General features: G+C 34.0%; 1 long non-coding RNA gene across 1 annotated transcript; it reads right to left on the reverse strand.

Moving 5' to 3' along the window:
• Positions 1-8,464: 8,464 nt before the first annotated feature.
• On the reverse strand, positions 8,465-25,975 carry LOC123661154. Its single transcript, XR_006744312.1, has 3 exons — positions 25,883-25,975; positions 14,686-14,690; positions 8,465-8,475 (listed from the first exon to the last, which is right to left on the reverse strand). It is a non-coding gene; the product is annotated as an uncharacterized LOC123661154 (long non-coding RNA).
• Positions 25,976-26,285: the final 310 nt, after the last annotated feature.

Consider the following 26,285-nt stretch of genomic DNA (forward strand, 5'->3'; position numbering starts at 1 on the left):
GTCATAAACTTTGTTCCATATATTTTAAAGCTAAAATTTGTATTATAAATGTTAAAAAAAAACTTCATGATGAAAATTATGGTAATACAATTTTAAATTCCTCCACGTATTAACGATATGCTTTCCCCGAAACAGTGGGGACCTTTATTAACCAGATGGTAAATAAAAATAATACTATGTCTTAGAACAGTGTCTTTTGGAAATGGTACATGTATAATAGATATATTAGATAAATACGTATTTATACTTTTGATTACAGCTTTTAACAACCGAGATCGACACGTACTTTCCGAGATATGTTGAGGTAAACCACAAAAATATGGACACAGACCAGATATAAATATTTATTTAATTAAAAAAATCGAAATATTAGCGTTATGGCAACTTTTTGAATCATTACACCAGAACGCTTATCCACCATTTATAGTACGTACCATTTCCATAAGTCCCAGTTCTGTAGCTAACTCTGACACGCAAATAATATCGGATAGAATTTATGTTTTTATTTTGTGAGTTATTCGACTCTATATAAAAACCAGTCGCGGTGAACACGTCCAGTGTTTTATTGCTCGGATCACGCATACTATGTTCTGCTCGTTCGTATGTATATTATTTTTATTTAACCATGTCGATTATTAAACTACAATGGGTCCGTGTTCGTTCGTAATTTCTTTAAAAGATTACGTTAACGATATAAAGGCGCTGAACGAGGTATTTGGTAATGGTTGATATTTGTTTGTGTGTGTGAGTGTTATAATCATAATCATCAAACCAGATTGATTCGTTGTAGTATAATTTTCGGAGGTAAGGCTTAGCAAAAAATATACTGCTCAAGATTTTGGAGCAGGTCGGCTAGGAAAGTATCTCAATCTTACCGTTATTGTAGTGTTTAGAAGGGTGGGGGTAGTGTCATGTCGGTCATCGCATATAATATTGGACATGTTTATTTCTAAAATGAAAAATGCTATCCCATAAAAAAATAGCAAATATCGTCGGTAAATTTGCCACTGTTTAGGCAAAACATCTTAATATATCTCAGATGAAAATTGTGGAAAATGTCTTTAGAAAAGTCAAGCATCTTATCATTGTTTTCGATATCATTTCCAAAGAGGATATTAATTTAAAGCGAACAGAGCGCTTGAAAACTTAATGTGTCTAATCCAAATTTAAGCACACAATACTTTGGTTAAAATCATCGTGTTTTGGCCACTGGGCCATTTCGTCTCACATTTCATGAACTAATTTAGTTAGAGCCAAATAAGCTAAAACGCACTCGTCCTAGTAATTAAACGCGTTTCCTTCCATCATCAAACTGTAGCCGGTATTAAAGTTCGGCGCTGCGAAATATTTAGTATACTGGGCTATATATATTTATTATAAAGATTTTATTTCTAACAAAACGAAAACAACTCAAGTATCTTTAATATACAGGCACGAATTCAATGAGCTTATTATTATTTTGGAATATTTTTTTTTGTTATTTGAAAGTAAAATTAATGTATATATTTTTATAAATAGAAAAGTATAGTATTTATATCAAATTATTAAATTAAAATTATTTAGTATTCATTTATTCTATATGAGTCTATCTCTTATTTTAACCGTTCCTTCCATGACACGCGTATAAATTAACTATGAAAAAAAATCTTATTATACAAACATATAAAACGAGTTAGAACTTTTTACCAAATGAGTACACGAACTTTTGTCACCAAAACATCAGAAAGCACGTTGTAATCACATGAAAAGTTATACAGTAATACTTCATAAAAACGTGTCTGTTACATTTTTACCACGCAAGTATGTATTGTTGTTGACAACCGTGGTCATAATCAGCTCTTCACTCTTAATTATATTCGCTTAATGAACAGTGATATGGACTTTATATTTTGTACGTGTCACTCCCATTTTTAGCCTGACTTTGCTTTATGTTTAAAAAGTAAAGAGTTTAAGTTTGTAATTATAATAAGTTAAAATGTTATTTACTTTGAATGTTTGTAGATAGTATGTATTATGTCTCTTGTTGCGCTATACTCGATTGTGACATGAACTTTAGCTAAATTCTACATCTTGAAGTCAAGCAGTTTTATTAAAAATATTACCCGCAGTAATTTAAAGTGATTTAAATTAGTAACTCGATTTTAATTACCCGAAGTTCCCAACGAAATCTAATTTGAAAGTCCCCACAGCGATCGGAGTCGAGCGACATCTGCGCTTTACGTTATTTTCTTGACTTTTATAATTAATTTACTGCCGCACCGTGCATCTGTGTACAATTAATAATTATATATTAATATAAGAAATAATGCAATTCGTTTAATTTTTGAGGCCAGAGAATCAATTGAATAGTGTACTGTTTCAAATACTATTTTTACCCTATTCCGCTCACCACGCATCCACTCGTACCTTTTGCGCTGACTCTGACATTCCTAGCTCACAACCGACAATCCCAGTCATCAGTCATAGAGTCTCGATCCAACATCCATTCTCGGCGGCTGTCTTAATTAATAATTCTACTTTTAATTTCTAAATCATTTTTTAAAAACATAACTACGTCGAGGCTCGTAACATTACGTAATTTTCTACTTACCGCGATCACAAATTGAATTCAAGGCTGAAACGGGATTGATTTTAATTGTTATAATTATCTTTTTATACCGAGCTTGATGGTACCACTTACTACCTTTTCTGAGAATATGAGTTTTGGCAAGAAATCAGACATTTACAGGACTTACTATTACAGCTACAAGACATTAAAGTTTTATTAATGCAACGTTGACGTTGTATTGGTTTTAATTACTGAAAACTAGTTTCTTATTATAAATATTTAAATTTCAATTACACTGTATTTTTACATTTTTTAATTATTTTTATTCCACAGCTTTTTAGCGATTGCTTTTGTCATTTCCTAAAAAAAAAAAACGACAACTTTTTTCTTTGTATCATTAATTTAACAAAATTAAGTAATTTCTCTGAAGTCAGAGTAATTAATTTTCTTTAAACAAAATAATGTTTTTATCTGCCTTGAGATATTCTTTTGACAACAATTTTAACGGACAAATTAATTTTATTAAATTGACTACCAGTCGCTTGCGGGTTTGTTGGTTTGATTATCTTTTTTTTCTGTTTTATCTTACATGTTATAAAAAGACATATTTTGTAACAAGGAAAAGGAGGAAAGATGGCAGAAAATGCTTTCCCTGATTATTGGTTTACGGAATTTCAAATACATGAATAAGACCATAATTATATATGTTAGTTATGATTCGTAGTCGACGGAAAAAAGCAGTCAGCTTTGCTGAACTATAATGAATTTAAGCAAGATCAGAATTAGTGTTTCACTTAGTTTCTTCCCTTTCTCAAGTGTCTCGAAACTGCACTGCGAAATAAACACCCCAAAGTAGGCCTCGTCTCTTCGTTTCAACCTCTCCCAGTTATACACACTGCTAGTCATACACTACTCCCAAAGTCAACTCAAGTCCCAGTTTGATGCCATTCACGTTATATAATATTCGATGGACTATCTCGACTTAATATCTTTTAAAAACTAATAGAAAAGTAATATTTTAATCTCAATGATGTTTTCCTGCCCTCATAGCCTGTGTCTATAGTAAATTATATGGAAGTTGTTTTACACATACAATCAATAACTTGTCTGCAATAATAACAGTATTCTGATATAAAACCGTAAAAAACAGATTTACGAGGATACCGTATAGAGTTATGTGAGATTTATTATGAGTAAATATAAATAAATTTTATTTATTTGCCTTTAATTATATAAAGAGGAAGATTATCTTTTGAGTTTTATTACATTTTTATTTTTAAAGCCTGACAGAGCGCTTGATTAGCTGGTGAATAAAGATATGCGACAAAGAGGTTTTTTACAGTTATAGCCTGTGAAGAGAGATTCAAATGTTTTATTGAATGAAATGAAAATTTTAATGAAATTTCCCATTCGAAAATTTGGGGATGAAAAGACACCTGTTCAATTCTACCGTCCGATATTGTTACAATAGAAGATATTGAACCTGGCGTTAATAAAATTTTTAGATTTCGTATTTTCATTTGACACATTCATGTACAGTGAATAAAAATAATGATAAATAAATGAATTTCAAATATTTATTTCACCATATGGTGATTATATACATTTACCGAATATCGCAAATTTATCTATATTCTCAAAAAAAAACTGACAAAACAAAAAAAAAGAGCGAAGTCAAGTCGCAAAACAATGATCAATTAAAAATTGCTACATCTAACATAAGCCACATTACAAACTTATGTTATGTATGTAGTGCTATCCGGCAAGTTACAATATTTAGTGCCAAGTGCCAATACAAGCCTTGTCGTGATAACAACGAATACAAAAAAACGGCTCTACGGCTTGACCGATCGCCATCATATTTATAATTCACTTAGTATCCAGAAGAGACATAGGCTACATTTAGTCTCGGAAAAATACGTTGTTCCCGTGGGATAGCAAAATGTCGTCCCGATCTCTTAGTCTCTCCCAGTTACTTATGCGACATTTCTATGAATGGAAAGTCGAAGACCTCATGATTTTAACTAAGGCTATCCCATTTATTAATAACGCTATTCTTTTTAATAATAATGCTATAATATAATTTTTGTCTAAAAAAAATACGATAAAATTACTTAAGAACGTAATTTTTAGGTTAAAATCATCGACTACGCGGGTCAGAGGCAAAGTCTTCTACATATGTTGTAAATTTTTCCTGTAACCATTTCAAAGTTTAAATTTTAAATATTTCAACTCTTTGTTATGTCGAATTTTTTTGTTCGACCCTTAAATACCACAAAAAGTGAATTAGACTTTATAAAGCTCTTTTACTGTAAAGTTCTGTGGTATTTTTATTTCCACATAAATAAAACATATTGTAGGTATTATATGTACGCCGCGTTGGTGCAACGGTCAGAGCCATGGATTGTGTCTGTTGCGCTGGCGGTTGTGGGTTCGATCCCGCAAATGACAAACATACAGGTGTTTGCCATGGTCTGGGTGTTTGTGCAGTCCTTGTCCGCACCGTGCCTCCGAGAGCACGTTAGGCCTTCGGTCCCGATTGTTATCATATACACCTGATAGCGATCGTTACTCATCATCATCTTCCTGCCCTTATCCCACTTATGTAGGGTCGGCACAACATGTTTTTCTCTTCCTTTCCTTTCTATTATTCGTCACTTCAGTGCTTACTCCTTTCTTTCTCATATCCTCACTCACACAATCCATCCATCGCTTTTTCGGTCTCCCGATCGCTCTTCGTCCTTCGAAATTCATCCCTAACATTCTTTTACCAACATAGCTTTCATCCCTCCTCATTACATGCCCATACCACGCTAACCTATTGCTCCTCATTTTCTCTGTCACGGGTGCTACTTTCAAACTTCCCCTTAAATACTCATTTCTAATCCGATCTTTCCTCATTACTCCACACATCCATCATAGCATTCTCATCTCGGCTGCGTACACTCTTCTTTCATCCGTCACTTTTGTTGCCCAACATTCTGATCCATACATTACGACAGGTCTTATGATCGTTTTATAGATTTTCCCCTTAAGTTTAAGAGGCATTCGTGGATCACAAGCTGTTCCAGTGACCTGTCGCCATTTCATCCATCCCGCATTTATTCTATTTTTCACGTCACGGTCTATGTTGCCGTCATTTTGTATTAATGACCCAAGGTACCCTAAGTCGGAGCAGACTGGTAAGGATACACCATCCAAGGCAATATGGGAAAAACCGGAAAAACAGCTGAAATTGCAGAATAAGTGCTCGGTTTTAGATCTACTTATTCTCAATCCCGCGCCCTCCAGTCTTTCCTGCCATTTTTCCAGTCTGCTCTGTACCTCAAGGACATTATCTCCGACAAGAACAACGTCGTCAGCAAACAGCATACACCAGGGTGCTTCCTCCTGTATGTCTGATGTTAGAACATCCATTACCAGGAGGAATAGATACGGGCTTAAAGCCGACCCCTGGTGCAAACCTACAGCCACACTGAACTTGTCAGTTACCCCGGCTTCGGACCGGACGTGGGTGCTAGCTCTATCATACATCGCCTGAACAAGTCGTACATACTTCTCTGGCACTCCTTTCCTTTTCATAGCCCACCACAGAACCTTACGGGGGACCCTATCGTATGCCTTTTCCAGATCCACGAACACCATATGCAAGTCTTTTTGTGCGAGTCGATATTTTTCGCAGAGTTGGCGGAGTGTAAATATGGCGTCCGTAGTTCCCCGGCCCAGCACAAATCCAAATTGGTTCTGTGTAACCTCACATTCTTCTCTCATTCGTCGCGCTATCACTTTCTCCCACATCTTCATGCTATGTGACATGTGCTTTATTCCCCGATAGCTGCTGCAGTCCTGTATGTCACCTTTATTTTTAAAAATGGGCACCAGTGAACTGTAGCACCATTCCTCGGGTATAACCTCTTCTTGCAGCAACTTATTGAAAAATAAAGTCAACCACTTCCATCCATCCGCATTCAAAAACTTCCACACTTCCGCTGGTATACCATCTGGCCCAACTGCTTTTCCATTCTTCATACTCTGCACTGCCATCTTCACTTCCTCTATACTTATCTCTTTCACCATTCCTTCATTACTTCGTACATTTTCTAACACTCCGCTCCATTCATTTTCTTCGTTCATCAAGTTATTAAGTATCTCTTCCAGCGTTCTTTTATTTCCTCATTGTCCGTCAAGATTACCCCGCTTCGTCTTTTATACATTTCGATTTTATACATTTTGATAGCGATCGTTACTCATAGTAAGGAATACCTGCCAACCCGCATTGAAGAAGCATGGTGGATTAAGCTCTGATCCTTTTCGTACATGGAGAAAGAGGCCTATGCCCAGTAGTGGGATATTACAGGCTGAAGCATAGGTATTATACGGTTATGATATCTTTAAATAGTTTGAAATTTTATATATTATATCTCAGTTCTTAAGTGATTATTGTAATATGAAGAATAAAAATAACCACATTTTTACATACACAATAATATGCATTCATTAGAAAATTGTTAATATTTTTTTATCGTAAGTATTATAGTTTGACAACTAGTTCAATATTAGTTAGTTCAGCGTTTTGCAGAAGTTTTGCCGAATAAAACAGAAACGTTGTCAAAAATTTTAGAAAGACGTTAAAATATATAATAATAATGTAATTTAAAATGTATGGGATCGTCTTTGTGTTTAGCTTCGTTTCATGTCCACCTTTTTCTCTTCATTTCTCCCGTATTTCTTAGTAAGATACATGATATTAAAACTAAAACCCAGAAAACCATTTTTTTCTTTTATATCTTAAATTTATTACCTCAATATTACTATAACATCATTTACATTACCATTATTACAAAAAAAGTAATAGCAGCTAAGTACTAAATAAATGTACTCGTATCCAAAAATTAAAAGCAAAAGTAATCGGAGCTTAATATCGAAGCGCCAATGTAAGCATAATAAAGGTCAGTTTAATTTCCTTCGACAGCGCTAGCAGCCTAGATTCCAAATATGGATTTCATTTGCTCCTATTTTACAGTATGAAAGACGAAAATCTTTTAATTTTATGGACTAAAAGTTGCTGTGACAAAAGACTTTGGATACATAATTGTCATATTATTTATTTCTTATCAATAGTATTCGTCAAATGAACTCCTTAATTCGTTTTAATAAAATAGATACTCTTTGCTGGGGCAAAAACTGTTATTATGGGGCACGAGTTTCTTGTGTCTTAGTTATATGTGAACTTGTTTGTTAAGACCAAACGCTGCACGTAAGTCTAATGTTTTGCAGATTATCATTAGACCCTCGTGTGTGGAGAGCTTACAGTGTCTAATAAAATACTGTCTTACACGAGAGCTTAAAGTCTTGAATATAAATAAAATAAAGTAAGAATAAAATCGCTGAGTTGATTTTATCATCTCACTCTTTAAACAATTTAAAGTTATATAATAACCTAAAAGCCCCATATGAGACGAAATTTAATTTTTGAGTATTTATTACAGGAAAATGCGAACTGTGTATTTGTTAATACCTTGCTGATAAACGGGTGTTTATATTACTTATTTAATAGCAATTTACTTGTTAAATATAACAAATTCTAATTGGCATATAATCTGCTGAAAAGGTCGTTAATGCGTTGGTATAAATTATAATCAAAGCTAATTAAAAGACAGCGAAATGTTGGGCCTGTGTCTTAAGTTATTAGTGTATAAATTATTAATAATATCTTAATACAACAATACTGATAATTATTTTAATTAATTGGCTGCTTGCTATAATTATAAAAAATATATTGTACTTAATTATGACTATATTATTTGGTTTAGTATAAGAAATTATCTTTTTAAAGCCTAAGATATTTAAAAATATATTCTAACAATCAAGCATGGAACATAACTATGTTGCCTTTGTAAACAGTGTTTCACACTTGCTTTCTCATACTGTACACAAACTAAAGTGCTAATTGTGTTACACAACTTTAACATAATAACATGAAGATCGCTGTGTAGGCATCAACATTTCTTGCTTCGGTTCTAATTTTATTATACATGACCTGTTTCACAACGGATGTTTCTGACCAGACATTGGGCTTCTTACTCTGGACATCTGACATAATTATTATCCTTAATTAAATATTAAAGTAATGAATTTTAGTTTCGTCTTCGAGATTTATATATAATATGTGTGTGGTACAATACCTTATTACGATTTACACTATATATAAATAGAAAACGAAACACTAGAACTAAAAACATATTTTTTAGTTAGGTACTTGTAAAACTTATGCCATTTACCGCCACCGCTTCTATTTTAAATATCCGCTTATTCCTTTAATTCATAATGAAACCTTTAATGATATAAATTTATAAAATTAGCTTATTTTGCTACGAATATGATAATTATTACTGAACTTTTTAAAGAATTGTTGTTATATATAATTTTTTGTTAAGGTCTAACCTAATACTTTAATAATATTATAATTGATATATTTTATTAATTTTAAATAGTAATTTCAAAAATTAAAATTGTTGTTATTATAAATTACGGTAAAACTATCTTCGGTGAAGTATTTTGTTTATATTACCATTTTGACACAGAAGAAAAAACGTTATGTCATTGTGACCAATAGAATGAGTTTATGGAATTGTTATTTCTATAATATTGGTTGCATAATTTATTTATATATATTAAACTATACCTCGAGCCTTTTTTGGTGCAGTTGTGTTTTTAAGTTAAAATCGACTTTCTCTTCATTATTAAAACAATAATAAGTATGCTTTAAAAATTTTCAGTTTATAATACCGTTGTTAATTACGTCTTCCTAAGAAGTCGATAATTTTAAACAGTATACTATAATTGAAAAATATAAGTATATATATCGTAAGCTTCGAATCTCTTAGCTTTATTGGGTAGTCATAGGACTGTCGATCTGCAGTCTTACATAGTAAATCATCTGTAAGATAACCGTAATGCATCATTGACAAAATGCATGCACAATATAGAGCTGTAGGTGTTGATCATTAAAAAAAAAACATTAATTTTCGTTATTGACAGTTATTAAGCCTACTAATGTATTAATACGAATTATCGTATTCAAGCCTGATTTGACATAGACTGGACACTGTTCCGTTTTCAACGTTAAATGTTCTATAATTTTTAACTTTCCGCGCGCTTATTAATTCAAACAATGCAATGTTAAAATGTCGTTTCAAATGGCGCACGCTTATGTATTTGACCAATGAGAGCGCCCGAATCATCGGCGCGCATGCGCAATCGAAACTCACGAAGAAAGCAGCGCCCGCGACGGCCAACAACTACAACCGCTGTCATCGGACCACACGCGTCGCCATTGCGGCCGTTGAAACCGAAAATTAAACCTGACTGTTTTCTGTACTGTCAAACTCTCTCTTGAGTAAAGTTTGTGTGTGGCGTGATTAGTGGACTATTCATACATAAAACGTGGCTGGCCGGCACATATCCTAAAAGTCGCAACAATATTATCAAGAACCACTCCGTCTTCCGTTCCTGCTGAGCATGGTGAGTTTTGCATGATATCTATTGTTCATCTATTCAAGTCGTGTACCATTTATTTACCGGCGAGTGTATATTTATGCTCGAACCAGACTGTACGTAATTGACATTGCGTTATTATAAAAGCATTCGTTTTGCGTATATCTTTTTGGTGCCAAAACTCGGAACTTTTAGATAAATTCGGTCAGCCTAAATACCAGTTTTAGTTAGTGATTCTATCGAAAATAACATTGTTCTATCGCTTACTGTAATTACATAACGCATAAACATATCATAACGTAAACATATATAACAATTACGAAATAATTCTCTATTCCATTCTGTCCGCTAACACCGCGCCACGGATGTCTACATGTACCTACCGCCAAAGATTTAAATTATACCTACCCGCTTACTTACCGTTCCAACCAATCACAATCGAGCCGTTTATTATCAATTGATACAAGATTATTTACCGTTTTTACCATTTGCAGTAACAACATTGCAAATTATATCGTACCTTAATTTGTGCGTCAATTTGAATACGAGTAGTTACGTCAATCGCGCAACATACCAATAACTCGATACTAAATTGAAACGGTTTTATAATTTAAACACAGAATTGGAGTATGATCAGTAGTATCTCTAATATAGCAACCACTTTAATAAAGACTATGAAATTTGAAGATGGGCATCACAAGGTCTAACACTAACACTGATCAGCCCTAAGAATTACCGCGTAACATCGCTTTTGAGAAAGAGAGGGATAAATATATTTTTAACAATTACGGGAAATGTTCTTTAGTAGAGAACTCCAGTCGCGTGTAGGAGCTGACACATTCACAGATGAGACAAGATTTGTTGCTTCCTAAAAATATCTTAAAAAAAGGTCTTTCTAATGGGGTTACCGAATTATGTAGAACTCTGAATCTTATTATTTATTTATTTTATTTATTCGAGGTGTTAGTGATTTTACGATTTTGTCTATTTTCGATACGAACGATACTTAATGAAAAAAGAGGGTAGTTGACAAAAGTAAATTAATGTTTTTAAGTTTTTAATTCAAAAGATAAAATAAAAGCTAAACAAATGCAGAATTTGACTTCTATTGAGAATTAAATATTTTATAGTATAGATTTTATTTCAACTGAGAGTAGTAGTTGTATTTAAGTCAAAGTTTCCGGGAACCCGCATTTAAGCAACGTGGTGGATTAGGCTCTGATCCTTCTTCTACATGGGGAAAGAGGCCTAAGCCCATCAATAAGATATTACAGGTTGAAGCGTAAAGTTAAAAACTTTATTTGGTAAAATACGAACAATTCAGTCATCTGCGAGATACCATAAAGTTAGTTGCAAGAATTTGTGAAATATTTTTTGTGTGAATTGGTGATTATAAGTATTAAAAGATATATAGCACTTTGATTAAAGAATCATTTCCTGAAAGACCTGCCTTAAAGACTTGCCTGCAACACCAGAATTATCGCAAGCGCGTTGCTAACCGTACCCCTTAATCTGCCCCAGGAGCTCTGGTTGTCTGGCTCTCATCATAGGAACAAAATGCTGCTTGAAAGCAGTATTATTTAGCTGTGCAAGCAGTATTATCTTCTGTAAGCTCGAGGTACCCCAGTCGGGTTGCTCCAGATTTTTAATACAATATTTTGGATAATTATTTTGATCGTTAGTTTTAGGTGTGAACGTAATTGCTTTCTCGCATTGTGTAAAGGCACGCTAATGTGTTGCGAGTTACGCCGACTTAGGCTTTGGCTTTTAGAGATTAGTACATAACTAAAGCAGTGTAGTGTGAAAGCCTAAATAAGTCTTAAGAACATGTGAACAACTGTGTTACCAAATCTTATTATTATGTTTATCATGTACCAAATCTACAATAATTGATAGGAAGGGATTGTTGGATAGAAAAGGTAGAACAAAAGGTTGTAAATAATATATAACCCTGTCCTTAAAGTGTGATTAAAATTGTAGATGAGAAATTTTTTATACATTTAATAATGATAATAATAATAATAATAATAATAATAATAATAATAATAATAATACTCTTTATTGTACACAACAACAACCAACACAATAACATATTATAAATAAAAAACAGTGTATATAGGCGGTCTTATCGCTAGAGGAGCGATCTCTTTCAGACAACCTTTGTGCATATAGGACACAGCGTAGTGTAAGCGGTAGGGAAGTGTACACAGAGAAGTAACTATTACCGGCAAAACATATAAATTCTGTTGAAAAGAATAGACAAGAATTATCCAAAAGTTATTATTTTTACAAAATATAATTACACGAATCTATAAAAATTTTATAAAGCTAAAGAGTTTGTTTATTTGAACGAGCTAATCTCAGGAACTACTGGTACAAATCGAAAAATTATTTTTGTTTTTAATAGTTCATTTACCGAGGAAGTTATATAATATGTTACTATGTATTTTCTTCAATTTAACGCAAATAAAACCGCCAGATGCAGCTAAAAGAGTAGCAGCCATAGGTACGTAAAAAAATTATGTATAAATTTATCATATACTAGCTATATAGCGACTTTGTCCGCGTGGAATCTAACAAAATAGTTATTGCTCAGTTCGCAGAATTAAAAATATTGAAAAAGTCTATAATAAAAAAAGCATAAGTTTCTCCTTATCACATCAGCTGTCTGTCAGTAAAAGTCCCGTCGAAATCGGTCCAGCGCTCTCAGAGATTAGCCGGAACAGACAAACAGACAGACGGGCAAAAATTATTAAAAAAATTATTTAGGTATATGTTCCGTGTACATATGAATTTAGTAAAAAGCGGATATTTTAACAAACAGACACTCCAATTTAATTTATTTGTATAAATTTTCTTCAATAGATAAAAATAAGCTGATATTTAATTGAAGCGATAGAGAGGACAGAAATTATTATTAGTACATTTAAACGACTACATCATTATCATGTATCAATTGGTAATATATTGTATTATTGTACGAATAGATTTGATAACGAAATATTATTTAAATACATGATGAAATAGGTATTCCATTATTTCAGTGTTATTCGCCTATCATTATCCTATTCGTAAATATACAAATATATTACCCATACACTATATTAAAGATCATTTACCTTCACAATTTCATTTATACGTCTACTTGATACATCGACTACATTTTTACGCCGATATTTTACAATACAAACAACGTTGAAAGTGTTGAAAGCGTAACGTTGTAGAGTATGCTGATGACTTTATAGGAAGGAAAATGTATAAGAGAAAAAGGATTTAATAACTTTATTGAAATGTGTTTTACTCACTTGTGCGAGCTGTTGATTTATTATTTACGTGATTGTATGTAAAATCTTCAAATGTAAGTAATGAGTTATAGGACTTCTAATAACGTTATTATATTGGGGAAAATTTATATCGTTTATAAATGAACGTTTATCGAAGTGCTTGACTGGGGTTCTCTTTTCAATACAAACGTATTGAAAATACCTTAGTATTGTGGAAAAGCTTAATAAAAAATACTTGTGTATAACTAAACACTTAATTTATTCTTTGGATTGTATTGACACACAGCTAAACAAAAACCTTTTCTATCATAAATTTTTCTGTCTTTAATGTCAATTATTGTCCCATTTTTCTCGCAAACCCTATCTTTTGGATTTCGTGGACAAGCATGTGTGTGTCATACTCTATTTTTGGCGAAATAAAAATAGGATAGGTGGGTAACTAAGTCGAGTATGAAATTGTTTATCCCTTAACATCCGTAATTTGAATAATAAATGTATAAGATTAAATGTAAATAAACGTAAAAAGTCATACGCGTCGGGTCGAATTAGCGGACAACGCAAGATCGGTAGGATTTTGTCGAGCAAAGCCTACAAGGGTCGACCCAACCCAATTAATTCTTCAGGCACCTACAGATGCCTCCGGGTAAGTTTTTCAGAACGTTTCAGAGCACGTTGAACGAATTTAATCTGCTGATGGCGTAAGGGGGCATTTTCTCTCAATTAAACCTCGTCTCGTGAAGTATGATTATTCTATAGAAACATTTTAGAATACACCTTTTAGTATGTTAATATCTATATATACGTATATATTAATATTATAAATGTTAATGTAAGTTTGTTTGTTACGTAAAAACTACTTAACCGATCATTATGAAACTTTGTACACATATTCTCGGAGGTATTAGAAGTAACATAGGGTACATTTTATTTAAAAAAATTCAATGCGAGCGAAGCCGCGGGTAAAAGCTAGTATAAATATAAATGAGTACATATGGATGTTTATATTCACTTGTGATTTCCATATGGATTAAGCGGTTCCATCTAATTTAACTTCGTTAGTTTTCACTTTTGTGACGATTATCATGAAAATAACTAACGGAATAGAATTAAGAATACTTCGAAGACTTTTAAAAAATTAATTTTTTTTTCTTCATCGATGGATTTATTTATGATCACTTAAACATACAAGGCATGTTATTTTGTCATCTGAGTCAAAACAATTTATTTTTAGATTAGAAAAAAAAAAGTGTCTACTGTCTATAACCGAGATGCTTAGATTGGCGCGATTGATGCTAAGACAGGCACGCACAAAACTTTTGGCTATATGTTACCTAGGGGTAAAATATTTAGTATTACAAAATCTCGCGTCATATCAATTCATCACAGATTATTAGTTTAAGTACGCACGCATATAATACAAATTTAATTTATGAACTTCAAATTTAATATTTCGAAATTATTTCTATTATAAATTTAGAGGCTTTGCGTTAACAAGATGTGTAAAATTGAAAACGTAGCAAACAAGCTCTCCGCTGGACGCTCTGGGGAACAAATTGAGGTACAAATTTATTGAGGAAATGTTTAGGAAACTAGTCGATTGAGTTACCTTGTAATAAAGAACAAATAAAGCCCCTGGGGATGAATTATGTGTTTAAGAAGGGATAGAAATAATTATTTTCCCATTGGTTCATTTTTATAGTAGTCAGTCTAGACAAACGTTTAATCTTTATTAATTTATTACGGTAATTAATTGTTTAGATACCCTCTGCTTTAATAGTAAATAGGGTATTTTATTTAAAAAGCTATTACGTAATATAAAGTACTATGACAAACTTGAAAGATTAAAATGAAATAAAAACATAATAAGTTACTAGTAATAAGATGAAACATTTTCAATGAGGTAGGGCACAGCAGGAAATTTCCTGCTTAAAATATGGAGCAGCTCGACCTCGACCTTACAGAAGATCATAGCCAAATAATACCGTTTTAAAGCAGTGCTGTGTCCCTGTTGGTATGTAAGGTGACCGGAGTTCCTGGGGGAATTGGGGATAGGGTTGGCAACGTGCTTGCGATGTTTCTGGTGTCGCATACGTCTATAAGCTACAGTAATCGCTTACCATCAGGTGAGGCGTACGCTTGTGTGCCGACCTAGTTAGATTAAAAAAAAAAACAAAATGGCTTTTAAGCAAAACGGTAGTTTTATCATAAAAATACTTTAGACAAAATTGTAGATCATAAAATTATTTATAAAAATGTTTCCCTACGAGCCACCATTTCTGAGCTATAACGATTCAAAAATTCGTAAAACTAATTTTTTTACCTTTGACCTTGAATAAAAAAAATCCATACACGGGAAATATGGTAAACTCTATTTATACTTATATTTTGAACGATTTCACCAATTTTGTAATTTTATGTAGCTTTAAATGTCTTAATTTAACTTACTATTGTAAAATTGTTTTTACCTAAAAGAACCATGCGCAAAAGATACATATTACGCGTAAAACTAAAGGATTTTCTCTAAACATTTTCATAGAAATTGTTGGATTTCTATGCGATACTCACAAAAAGTAAAGCGGTATATTAATGCAGGCTAGTTTGTCGCTGTCAAAAGTGCACGATCATTAAACGGGAAGGAAACAAAGAATGGATTAATTTGACTTTATTATTCATTCCGAAGCGCGTTTGCTACGGAAGATTCCAGTGCAGTTTCAGATACAACAAACTTGGGGCGACGATAATTATTTACATTAAGATAAAGATCATTTTATCCTACAATTACTTATTATTATAATTATTCGTATACTGTGTACTGTGTGGCTACGGTACTAAAAAATATCTCTAAAAATAACTCTTCCCGTGAGTGTCGTAAGAGGCGGCTAAGGGATAACACAGTTCCGCTACCACCTTGGAACTTAAAAAGCCAACCGATGGCGGGATAGCTATCCAACTGCTGGCTTTGAAATACACAGGCCGAAGACGGGTAGCAGCGTTCTTCGGTGCGACAAAGCCAGCCCTGCGGCCACCAACCCGCCTGCCCAACGACTATAGGTAAAACACATGAGTTCACGTTATTTTTGGCGTAAACTTGTGGAGGCCTATGTCCAGCAGTAGACTGTATAGGCTGTAATGATGATGATGATAATTATTCAAAAGAACAATTGCGATAAGTCTCGGCGATCAAAAGTTTTCACTATAATAATGAACGAGTAAAAACTTATGTATAAAATTCTCGTGTCACAATGTTAGTTAAGATACTCCTCCGAAACGACTGGAACGATTTTTATGAAATTTTGTGTGCATATCGAATCGGGCAACATCTATTTTTCATACCCCTAAGTGATAAGGGGGGAGGGGATTAAGGGGCTTAATAGCATCGATATTTCGAAATTATTTTTGTTATATTTTAACTAAAAAATGTAGTTTTAGTTAATTCAGAATTAAATAAAAAGTTTTATGTGTAGACCGAAATATTATGTTTGTTGTTCATTTTTGTAATATTAACATATAATCCCATAAAATTGCATGTTTGCATTTACATGCTCTTACTATGTAAAGTTTATTTGAAGAAAAAAAAAATATATATATATATGTATTCTTTTTTTTCGAAAATTATATATATATATATATATATATATTATTTCCACAGTGACGAAATATAAGCGATTGATAAGTTTCACGTAAAGAGGGATATAAGTGTTCTTCTTACACATTTACAAAGACCTTAAGATATTCAACAATCGTCTGTTTCAAGAGAGAAGTTTTCGTAGTTTCAAATGTTGAAAGTTTGTTTTCAAGTATCAGTGACATCTTTGACAATAATGTACAAATTCTACGGAATCGTCGTCATATGATTTTATCGGAAGTTCTGGTGTCAGTCATGCAAACAACGCTAGAGTAAATAGTGCCATGAATGAATCAAATTCCACTTCAAGGTTATTCTCTATTATTATACAACAGGTACATCGACAAAGACTGTCAACGTTTGCTATTTGTTTTAGTCTAAAGAACTGACACATTGTTTATTTCATTACAACCAAAATTATTTAATGAACAATATTACAGCGCTATTTGTAAATTATTGTTAATAAACTTTTTACGTTACCTCTATGCAACGAAATACAGGTCTACAAAGTTTTTACCCTTCTCTATGAAGTCACTACCTCGCTTATCGCAATAATTATTAATTTACCAATACTACCGCTCTTGGACCAAATTCCAAATTCGTACATAATTCATTTAAATTATAAGTTTGAGCATTATTAAGGTTCTGTTGTCAAAGTCTATACTTCTATAATAATGAACAAAAGATTATGTATGCGTGTGAGTCAAATAGATAGTGTGTGTAATGTTTGTTTTATTGATTTGATGTATTTTTTATGCTTAATTAAAAAAAAATATTAGCATTCTGCACTTCTCTATATAAACTATAAGTGTGCGAAATTTCATAATCCTCCGTCCGCGCAATTTTCGTAAAAAGGGGTACAAAGTTTTTGTTTCACGTATTAGTATATAGATATTCACGCGTCTTTATATTGAATTACCTCATTATTGAAAGTATTAAACAAAGTATAGACGGTGTGTTCTCACTATTTCTAATTGTGTTTACTCGCAAACGCAAAACAACAACTTCAAAATACATCGACAAGTAAAACAATCTAGATAGTCGAGAAAAGAGTCAATTACTTACGTAATATTAGAGAATACTCAAAAAGTAATCCTCTGAGGAGTTTCCATGAAACTTTAATGGAACCATGAAACTTGAATTGATTTTGATTTAAAAAAATCATCAAAATCGGTACACCCAGTAAAAAGTTATGACTTGACTCACACGAAGAACACAATCAGATTGAAAACCTCTTCCGTGTTTAAAGTCGTTTAAAATATGGTCTCCGTTTATTGTAGTGTAATTTATATCCCGTGCATTTGCTAGTCGCTAGCGCATCTTTATACGTTGTATGTGTATCAAATTCCAGTCATTGATTTGAAAACTTTGTGAGACTTATCTCTTTTAAACTTTAAAAACTAGTAAAATTTTTACATACATCTACTTTTAAGACTTATATTTTCATATCGTACGTAGATTCTTTGATGGTATTACTTTTTCTAAGATATTAAAATTATTGATCTTGTTCTAAACTTTTCCACGGATGTTATTAAGATCATTAAATGATTTATACAAAGTTGGGACCTGTGTTATAGTTTTCCCGATATCAATAAAACGCCTGAAGCGAAAATGTTATTTTAACGGAACTCATAATAGTACATTGATGGTGTTATTTTTATTTTTTATTTTTTTTATTATGATATTATTCGAGTTAAGTATATTCGTATGTTACGCTTATGCGTAGTTTTAGTTTAAAAACTTAATAAATTTATTACAATACAAGTCTCATACGATTAAATTAATTTAATGTTACTATCTTGAATGTATCGACTTCAAATGGAAAGTGTGAATCGTTAGCGTTTTAATTTACAACATTACAGTTTATTTTTAATATTTGGTTTCAATAGCGGTCTTCTATTTATTTTTTTGTTTTAATAGTTTAGATCGATTATTTAAGACTACCTAAAATTCATAATTAATTTATTAGTTATATAAGCTATTGTCCATTCGTTTTTCAAAATTCATTACTCATTACCTTTTTTCGAACTCTATAATATTTCAGCACGATAAATTCCATAACTATATTTTAGATTTGATTGTATATACACGTAGGATTAAAAATATGCAATAGAGATTCATTGATTATTTTCCATGAGTAAATTAATATTTATTATAACATTGAAAATACGATGCTATTCGAAGAATATTATAATTATATTTAATGTTGCAAATTATGTTAAATATTTAACTTAATAAATTGTTATTACTTCTAATTGAGACAATTTGGAATAATTTTTGAGTGACAAAATTCAAATAATCACGCACGTATGCTCACACACGAGTACATACTTATATGCTTATTTTATCTATTAATAATATTGAATATGATTTTAATTTTTTTGTTAATATAAATGTACTAATTTGTGTTATTATTATTGAATGTTTGTTTTTTATGAATTTTTCTTTGTGTGATTATTTATTGATTATTTTATATTTATTAATTATTTATTGATTATTTTATATTTTTTGATTATTTTAATTTTATTGAATTGTATAAATTATTTGTTAAATTTAATGTTATTTGTTTACAAAAATCTATAGATAGAGGTAGAATTTGTGATCAACTTAACTAACGCATTGGGTTACTGTAATGTTAGTTTTAAGTTTTTTAATAATAAATATAAAAAAAAATAAGTAAACAAGTAAATAAATAAATTAATAAATTAATTAATATTTTTAATATACAAACGCGGTCGAGTCGAATGAACTTTGTTACTAAGGCAGGCAATTTATTTTCCTCAGCATTTAGTGTCTCTTAAGTGAAAGCTCTGTTCGACTCCTATCTGTGTTCTTTCAAATGGGTAGTTTAGTACGTATAATAGATCACGTTCGGTCAAAAAAAAGTTACTAGCCCTTTTTAAATTTAACTTTGTTTGTATAGACGAGCTTTCAAGAATCATCGAAATCGGTCTACCTAGTAAAAAAAATTCTATTTTTTTTTTTGGAGTCGCTTAAAAATATAAAACATCTTTCCCTTTTTTTTAATATAACCCAGAGTTTACTAATGTTTAAAAGAGTTTAGTTAGTTCTGCATCGTCTGTAAAAGGCAACTCGTGAACAATGTTTACTGAATAGTAAGCAAACAAGCGCTGTGTTTCACGCAGCGCTATTCTAACTGAGACTTGTTACACTAATCTGTTTTATGTTACATTCATCTCTTGAATCTAATAGTAGTTGGTTAACAGTTCGCTTACGGTAGATTTTAAGAAAATTGTTACGTTAATAACTTGTGAACGATAATTATTTTAAATTTGATGTAGTTTGTCATATTATGCTTTCTGTTTACCAGTGTTTTTAAGTTTAATTTAGAATGGCTATAATCTCATATTATAGATGACACGGGAACAACTTTTTTTTGAAAATCTTTTAACAACTAAATAATAAGAACAATTTCTAATAATTTTTACTATGTATATTTTTGTTACAAATTAAAATACAGCAGGTCAATAACCAATGTATTCGAGAAAAGATCTTTAACGCTTAGAAGCTTAGACCCCACTCAATACACTGATAAAAATAAGCAGCAGCTATTTTAAATCCTATAACTTTTTTTCGTTTTTAAAAATTCATTTAAAACATAATTATAATAGAGCAATGTATAATAAAGCAACATTCAATCACATTATTAAATGTATTTTTTTTGTATATACACTAATTTTTAAAAATAACATATGAACAAATATACTTAAATACAGCAGTTACTCCTTAAACATTGATGTATTGATTCCAAACCACCAACGATCGACGCTGATGGATTTTTGATTCGAGGCGTAACCACACTACCGTTTCAATTATCGTTTCCCTAATAGACTGATGGGGCCATTGAAAACACACCTTTATAAACGTCAAGAGTGAATTTTACTCCATATTTTTAAAAAAACGTTTTCAATCAAATATAATATATTAATTTAATGTATATAATACAGCCTAATTTATTATATTAGAATGAAATGTGAAAAATGTAACTATGAAATAATAATCGTATGTATATTATAGAATAAAGCAAATATTATTTGACGATTTACAAATAAAAAAGTTAAAAAAGCAATTAAGGTTATAAATTCAAGTTAACAAACTTATTAAATTCTTTCAGAGCGGTTTTCTAACCATTCATTTTAATATAAATACAATTTACCACTCACTTAAAAAGCAGATGTACGTCTTATGACTAAATTGTAGGTATGTGACTCATGTAATTATAGGCTAAAATAGCCTGTAATAATAATGAGACAGAGATGAAAATGCACTAAAACAATTCGAACGAAAGCTATCTAAATGCCTTATTGAAATCAGACAGGAAATTAAAAAAGGCGTGTCGCCAGCGCCGTACAGCCTCCAAATATCTACCGGATGTTAGGTGCTAGCGTCGCTGACGGTAAACGTCATCCTTTTAATGTGTAGATAATTACGAGACACTTGACAATTCCCGTGATTACACTTGTTTTAAGATTTATGTCCATTTTTATACTATTATGACTTTGTACCTGATATTAATTTTCTAGTGTTGACGATAAAAAGGATGTTTATTCTTTCAGGCTGTCAGTCGAGTGAAGTGATCTCTGACTTTTTTTTTTTTTTTTTTATGTCAGATAGGCAGGCATTTGACCACAATCTCACCTGATGTTAAGTGACGATGCGGTCGAAGGTGAAGCATGCCTGCCTAATAACAGCCTATTCACTCTGGCCTTGAAGGCACCCAGATTGTATCGTTCGGGAAACACGGACGCGGGCAACGAGTTCCATTCCTTAGCTGTGCGCATCAGGAAAGTGGTGCCAAAGCGTTTTGTGCGCGTAGGTGGCATATCAATGACATAAGGATGGAACGATCGACCGCGCCTAGTGTCCCGATGGCGGAAGGTTGTTGGGGGAATTAGATCGTGTAATTCCTTCGCACACTCACCGAAATATATTTTCTAGAACACCGACAGACGAGCCACCCTACGCCGATGATCGAGACTCTGCAACTTGGTGTCTGTCAGAGTAGGGTCACCTATGAGTCTCTTAGCTCGTTTTTCCACCGAGTCCAAAGTTGCCAGTTGGTATTTGGCGGATCCATCCCAAAGATGGCAGCAATACTCCATACAAGACCGAACTTGTGCTTGATATAGTTGAAGCAACTGTTCTGGAGTGAAGTATCGCCTGACCTTAGAGAGAATACCTAGTTTTTTTGCTGCAGTTTTTGCTTTGGACTCGATGTGTTGCCCAAAGTTCAGATTGGACGATAGCTCTACACCGAGGAGCTGTAGGGAGTCGGTAATTTCCACAGAAGCATCCCGGAAAGTCGGAGTCAGGTGTAAAGGGCTCCGTTTAGAGGAGAACACACACGCCTGTGTTTTTGTAGCGTTGAACGTGACCAGATTGGCATCGCCCCATTCGGAGACTGCCTGGAGGGCGACGTTCAAGCGGCTGACCATATCCTCTCGACAAGACTGGATAACATCCTTACTAGCCCTTGCACTCGAGAAGTATCTGTCCGTCACTGTGCTGTCGTCAGCATACCCAAAGGTACCGGGGACGAGCAGATCGTTAATGTGCAGTAGGAAGAGGGTAGCGGACAAGACTGATCCCTGAGGAACACCGGCGTTGATAGCCTTTTGGTCCGACGAGTACCCGTCAAGGACAACTTGTATTGAACGTTCGCTCAGGAAGTCAGAAATCCAAGTGCAAAGGCCAGGTGGAATACCATATGAAGGGAGCTTGCTTATAAGGCTCGCGTGCCAAACCCTGTCAAAGGCCTTCGAGATATCGAGAGACACGGCAAGTGCTTCGCCGTGTTTGTCAATGGCCTCACTCCATATATGTGTGGCAGAAGTGTAAGAAGCTAGCTTGGCCCCAATGCGGCTGATATGGTTGAATCTAGCCCTGCGTAACGCCCTTTTACATGCCTTGGCGGCTTGGTTAAAAGCTTTCTTCAAATTCCGAGAATTAGGAGACTTGCGCGCTCGAGCTTCAGCCCATGCAGTGTATGCCGACCGCTTTTTGACTTCTGCACGATAGCATTCCGCATCAAACCATGTGCGAGCTTTTCCATTCGTCGCTACGTCAGAGTATGGTATAAAATATTCCATACCCTGGCGTATAACCGCGGTAATGGCTTCAGCGCAGCTCGACGGATCATCAGAAGAAAAGCATACCTCTCGCCAAGGATAGGACGAGAAAAAGTGACGCATCTCATCCCAATCCGCTGCCTTGTAGCGCCAGACCCATCTTGGGCCACATGGGGCTTCTTCGGGTGGGGAACAGACGGATACAGATTTTACCAGACAGTGGTCAGAAGTACCCAGTGGTGCAGAAACTGTTATTGAGTAACTGTCCGGATCAGTTGTTAAAAATAGGTCTAAGCAGTTGGCGGTATGAGAGTCTACGTCTGGTACCCTGGTAGCACAATTTACAAGCTGGGTGAGGTCTAGCGTCAAGGCTAGTTTACGCACTTCTCTCCCAGCATGGTCAGTCACCTGGTATGGGTATAGCCACTCCTGGTGGTGGGCGTTGAAGTCCCCCAGGATGACTAACTGTGCCGAAGGGTAACGCTCTCGAGCCTCATCCGCCGTTAGGGTGAGATGGTCACATAACTGAGTTGTTTCCACGTATCCACTGTGCGAACGGTAGACACAGGCATACAGGATTTTCTCCTGTCCTGTGTCCACCAGAACCCATAGGATGGAGTAACTGGATGTCTCAAGGTGCTTAAGACGCTTGATGCAAATGTCATCACGGACGTACACACAGACTCCGGCATGAGGTATGAACCTGTGCTCCAGAGAATACCCGGGGTAGCTGAGGTACGCCGTGTCAGCCGGACATCTGATCTGCGTCTCAGTGAGGAACAGCAGCTGCGGTTTTTCTGTTTCTAGGTGGTGATGGACAGATTCGAGATTGGAGTGCAGACCTCGGATGTTAGAGAGGTGCACTTTCAATGGGAGGACGTGCAGCCGCTGTGTATACCTTCTTTTACTATTGTGTGCTTTCATGGAGAGCGAATAGGTTCTGGGGAACGCGACTGGACGAGGCGGCATCCTACCTACCAGGTGTCAGACTCAACACCGCCGCACGGAGGGGGCCTGACGCGGGGACCGCGGGGACGCCCGAGCCCCCCCAGAATGGCTACCTGGTCCTCCCTTCCGGTCGCCAACCGGCAAGGTAGAACATTCTGGGATTTTTCGTCAGGTGGCGGGGCAGCCTTTCACAGGTGGCTATCCTGCTACTTGGGCCCCCAACTTCCTACGGTCGGCCAGCGGCGGCACCGTGCCTCGGATCCCGCTACCCTCCGAAGCCAGGCACCCGATGCGGCAGTGATGAGCAGACAGAATCGGTCACATAGAGTGCCACAACTACCCATACACATCCCCCAAATGGCTGCTCTGGGACCCGCCCCGGAACACGGCGATTGCCGTTTGGCGGCGCGACTTTACCCAGAGGGTGGTAATCAAGCCACGGCCGAAGCCTACCACCTCAAGAATTTTGTCGGCTCTTACGACAGGCCTTCTTGCCGGGCCATAGGAAATCGTATTCTACTGCCCGTCCCTACACGGGGAAAAAACAAACTTCCAAAAACGGAAGAGGTTATTGATTCGACTGTATTTTTTATGTATTTATGTTACCTCAGAAATTTTGACTGGGTGGGCCGATTTTGATATTTTTTTTAATCGAGAGATTGCGTGTGTTATTTGGTCCCATTTAAATTTAATTGAGATCTAAGTACTTTTCGAGTTGTATCTAATAATGCGTAATTACTTGACAATTGTTTCGTCGATCTACGTTGTATTATACAGCATAGCTTTTCCCTGTTTATACCGATTTTAATTCATGTTTAAATCCAAATCTGACACTTGTATTGTAGTCCCATTTAAATTTGATCAAGATCAGAAGTGTTGTTTTTGAGTAATATTTTATAACACGTATTTACTTGACTACCTTTGCGGCTACTTGCGTTGTATTACTTCACGATGTAATTGAAGTCGGTTTTCTTCGTTTACGAGCAAACACAATTATACTTATGTGCAAATGTTGCTGATTAGGATGTTTCTCCTTGTTGTCAATTTTAATTCATGCGTAAGTAGCAATAATCGAGCACGTGAAGTAAATACTCCGCGGAGTAACGTGGCAAATGAAACTTTCACCTACTTTATATATAGCTAAAAAACAATAAACAAGACGCTTATTTAGTAATAAATAGCTATGTGTTTACAGACTGGTGGTTGAAAAATCAATATGTTTTTTCATTAAGTTAATTTAGCTTTCCAAAACATTAGACTCCGTCGAATTATAAAGCAAATATAAACACACCATTTCACACACATACAAACCAGCTTAAACACTTGTACAAGAACAATTTCGTTAAGTAGAATGTAAAACCATAATAACACGGTATGCGTAACACTTAAGCGACTAAAAAAATATAAAATTTACACAAGTAAAAGCCCCTATGTTGTCGTCACCAGTGTTTGTAGTGAGTTAAAAAAGTCTGTTTTTTTTTCATTTACGAGTCTGAGTGTAATGGAGTGACAAGACCATCCTCTTTGAATAATTAACAAATTTATTTCGGTAGCTCAATTAGTACGTCTCTTTGCAAAAAAGCAAGAAATAAAGAAAATTAAATGTGTTTTCGTTCAGAAGAGGAATTACTCATGAATTAGGAGCGTTAGAGGTATTCTTCAAGACATTTTGTGCATAATTTAGTTGGAAGAGATAAATGGTTTTTAGTGTAATACATAAATATTGTATACGAGAAAATATATACGAAATATACGAGGTTTGTATCGAAAAGAAATTTTCCTGTGTCACGTTTTAAACAACGAAATATTTTATTTCTTCAATATCTTCTGTTTTAGTATAAAACTAATTACATATTAATTTCCTTAAAGAAGTTGTTAAAATAAATTAAACAAAAAAGTGTGTGTATGTGTCAGCTCCGACCAAGAGTGGAGCTTATTCCTTAAGATCGACTGTTTAAATGGGTACAAAAAAGGCTTACTAGTTTAAAAAATTTATACCATATCAAATGGTAAATAAACAAATCGAATAACGCCATCTATAGGAACCTAATAGATAGAGATGGCGTTATTAGAAAACGCCGCTACGCCATACATCGGAACCCTATTGGATTTCGATAGATGGCGTTACGAAAAACGTAGCGATGTCATTCGTTCAGTAGATTTTACTCATCATATTTTTTTCATACCGCGGGCCTTATATGAAAATAGATTCCTAAGGAGTGGACTTCTATAAACTCCAAAAATAAAATAAACGAAAGAAATAAAATAAAACTTTAGAGTAAACGTATTTTAGA

This window comes from Melitaea cinxia, chromosome 16 (assembly GCF_905220565.1).
Source record: "Melitaea cinxia chromosome 16, ilMelCinx1.1, whole genome shotgun sequence".
NCBI classification, from domain to species: Eukaryota; Metazoa; Arthropoda; class Insecta; order Lepidoptera; family Nymphalidae; genus Melitaea; species Melitaea cinxia.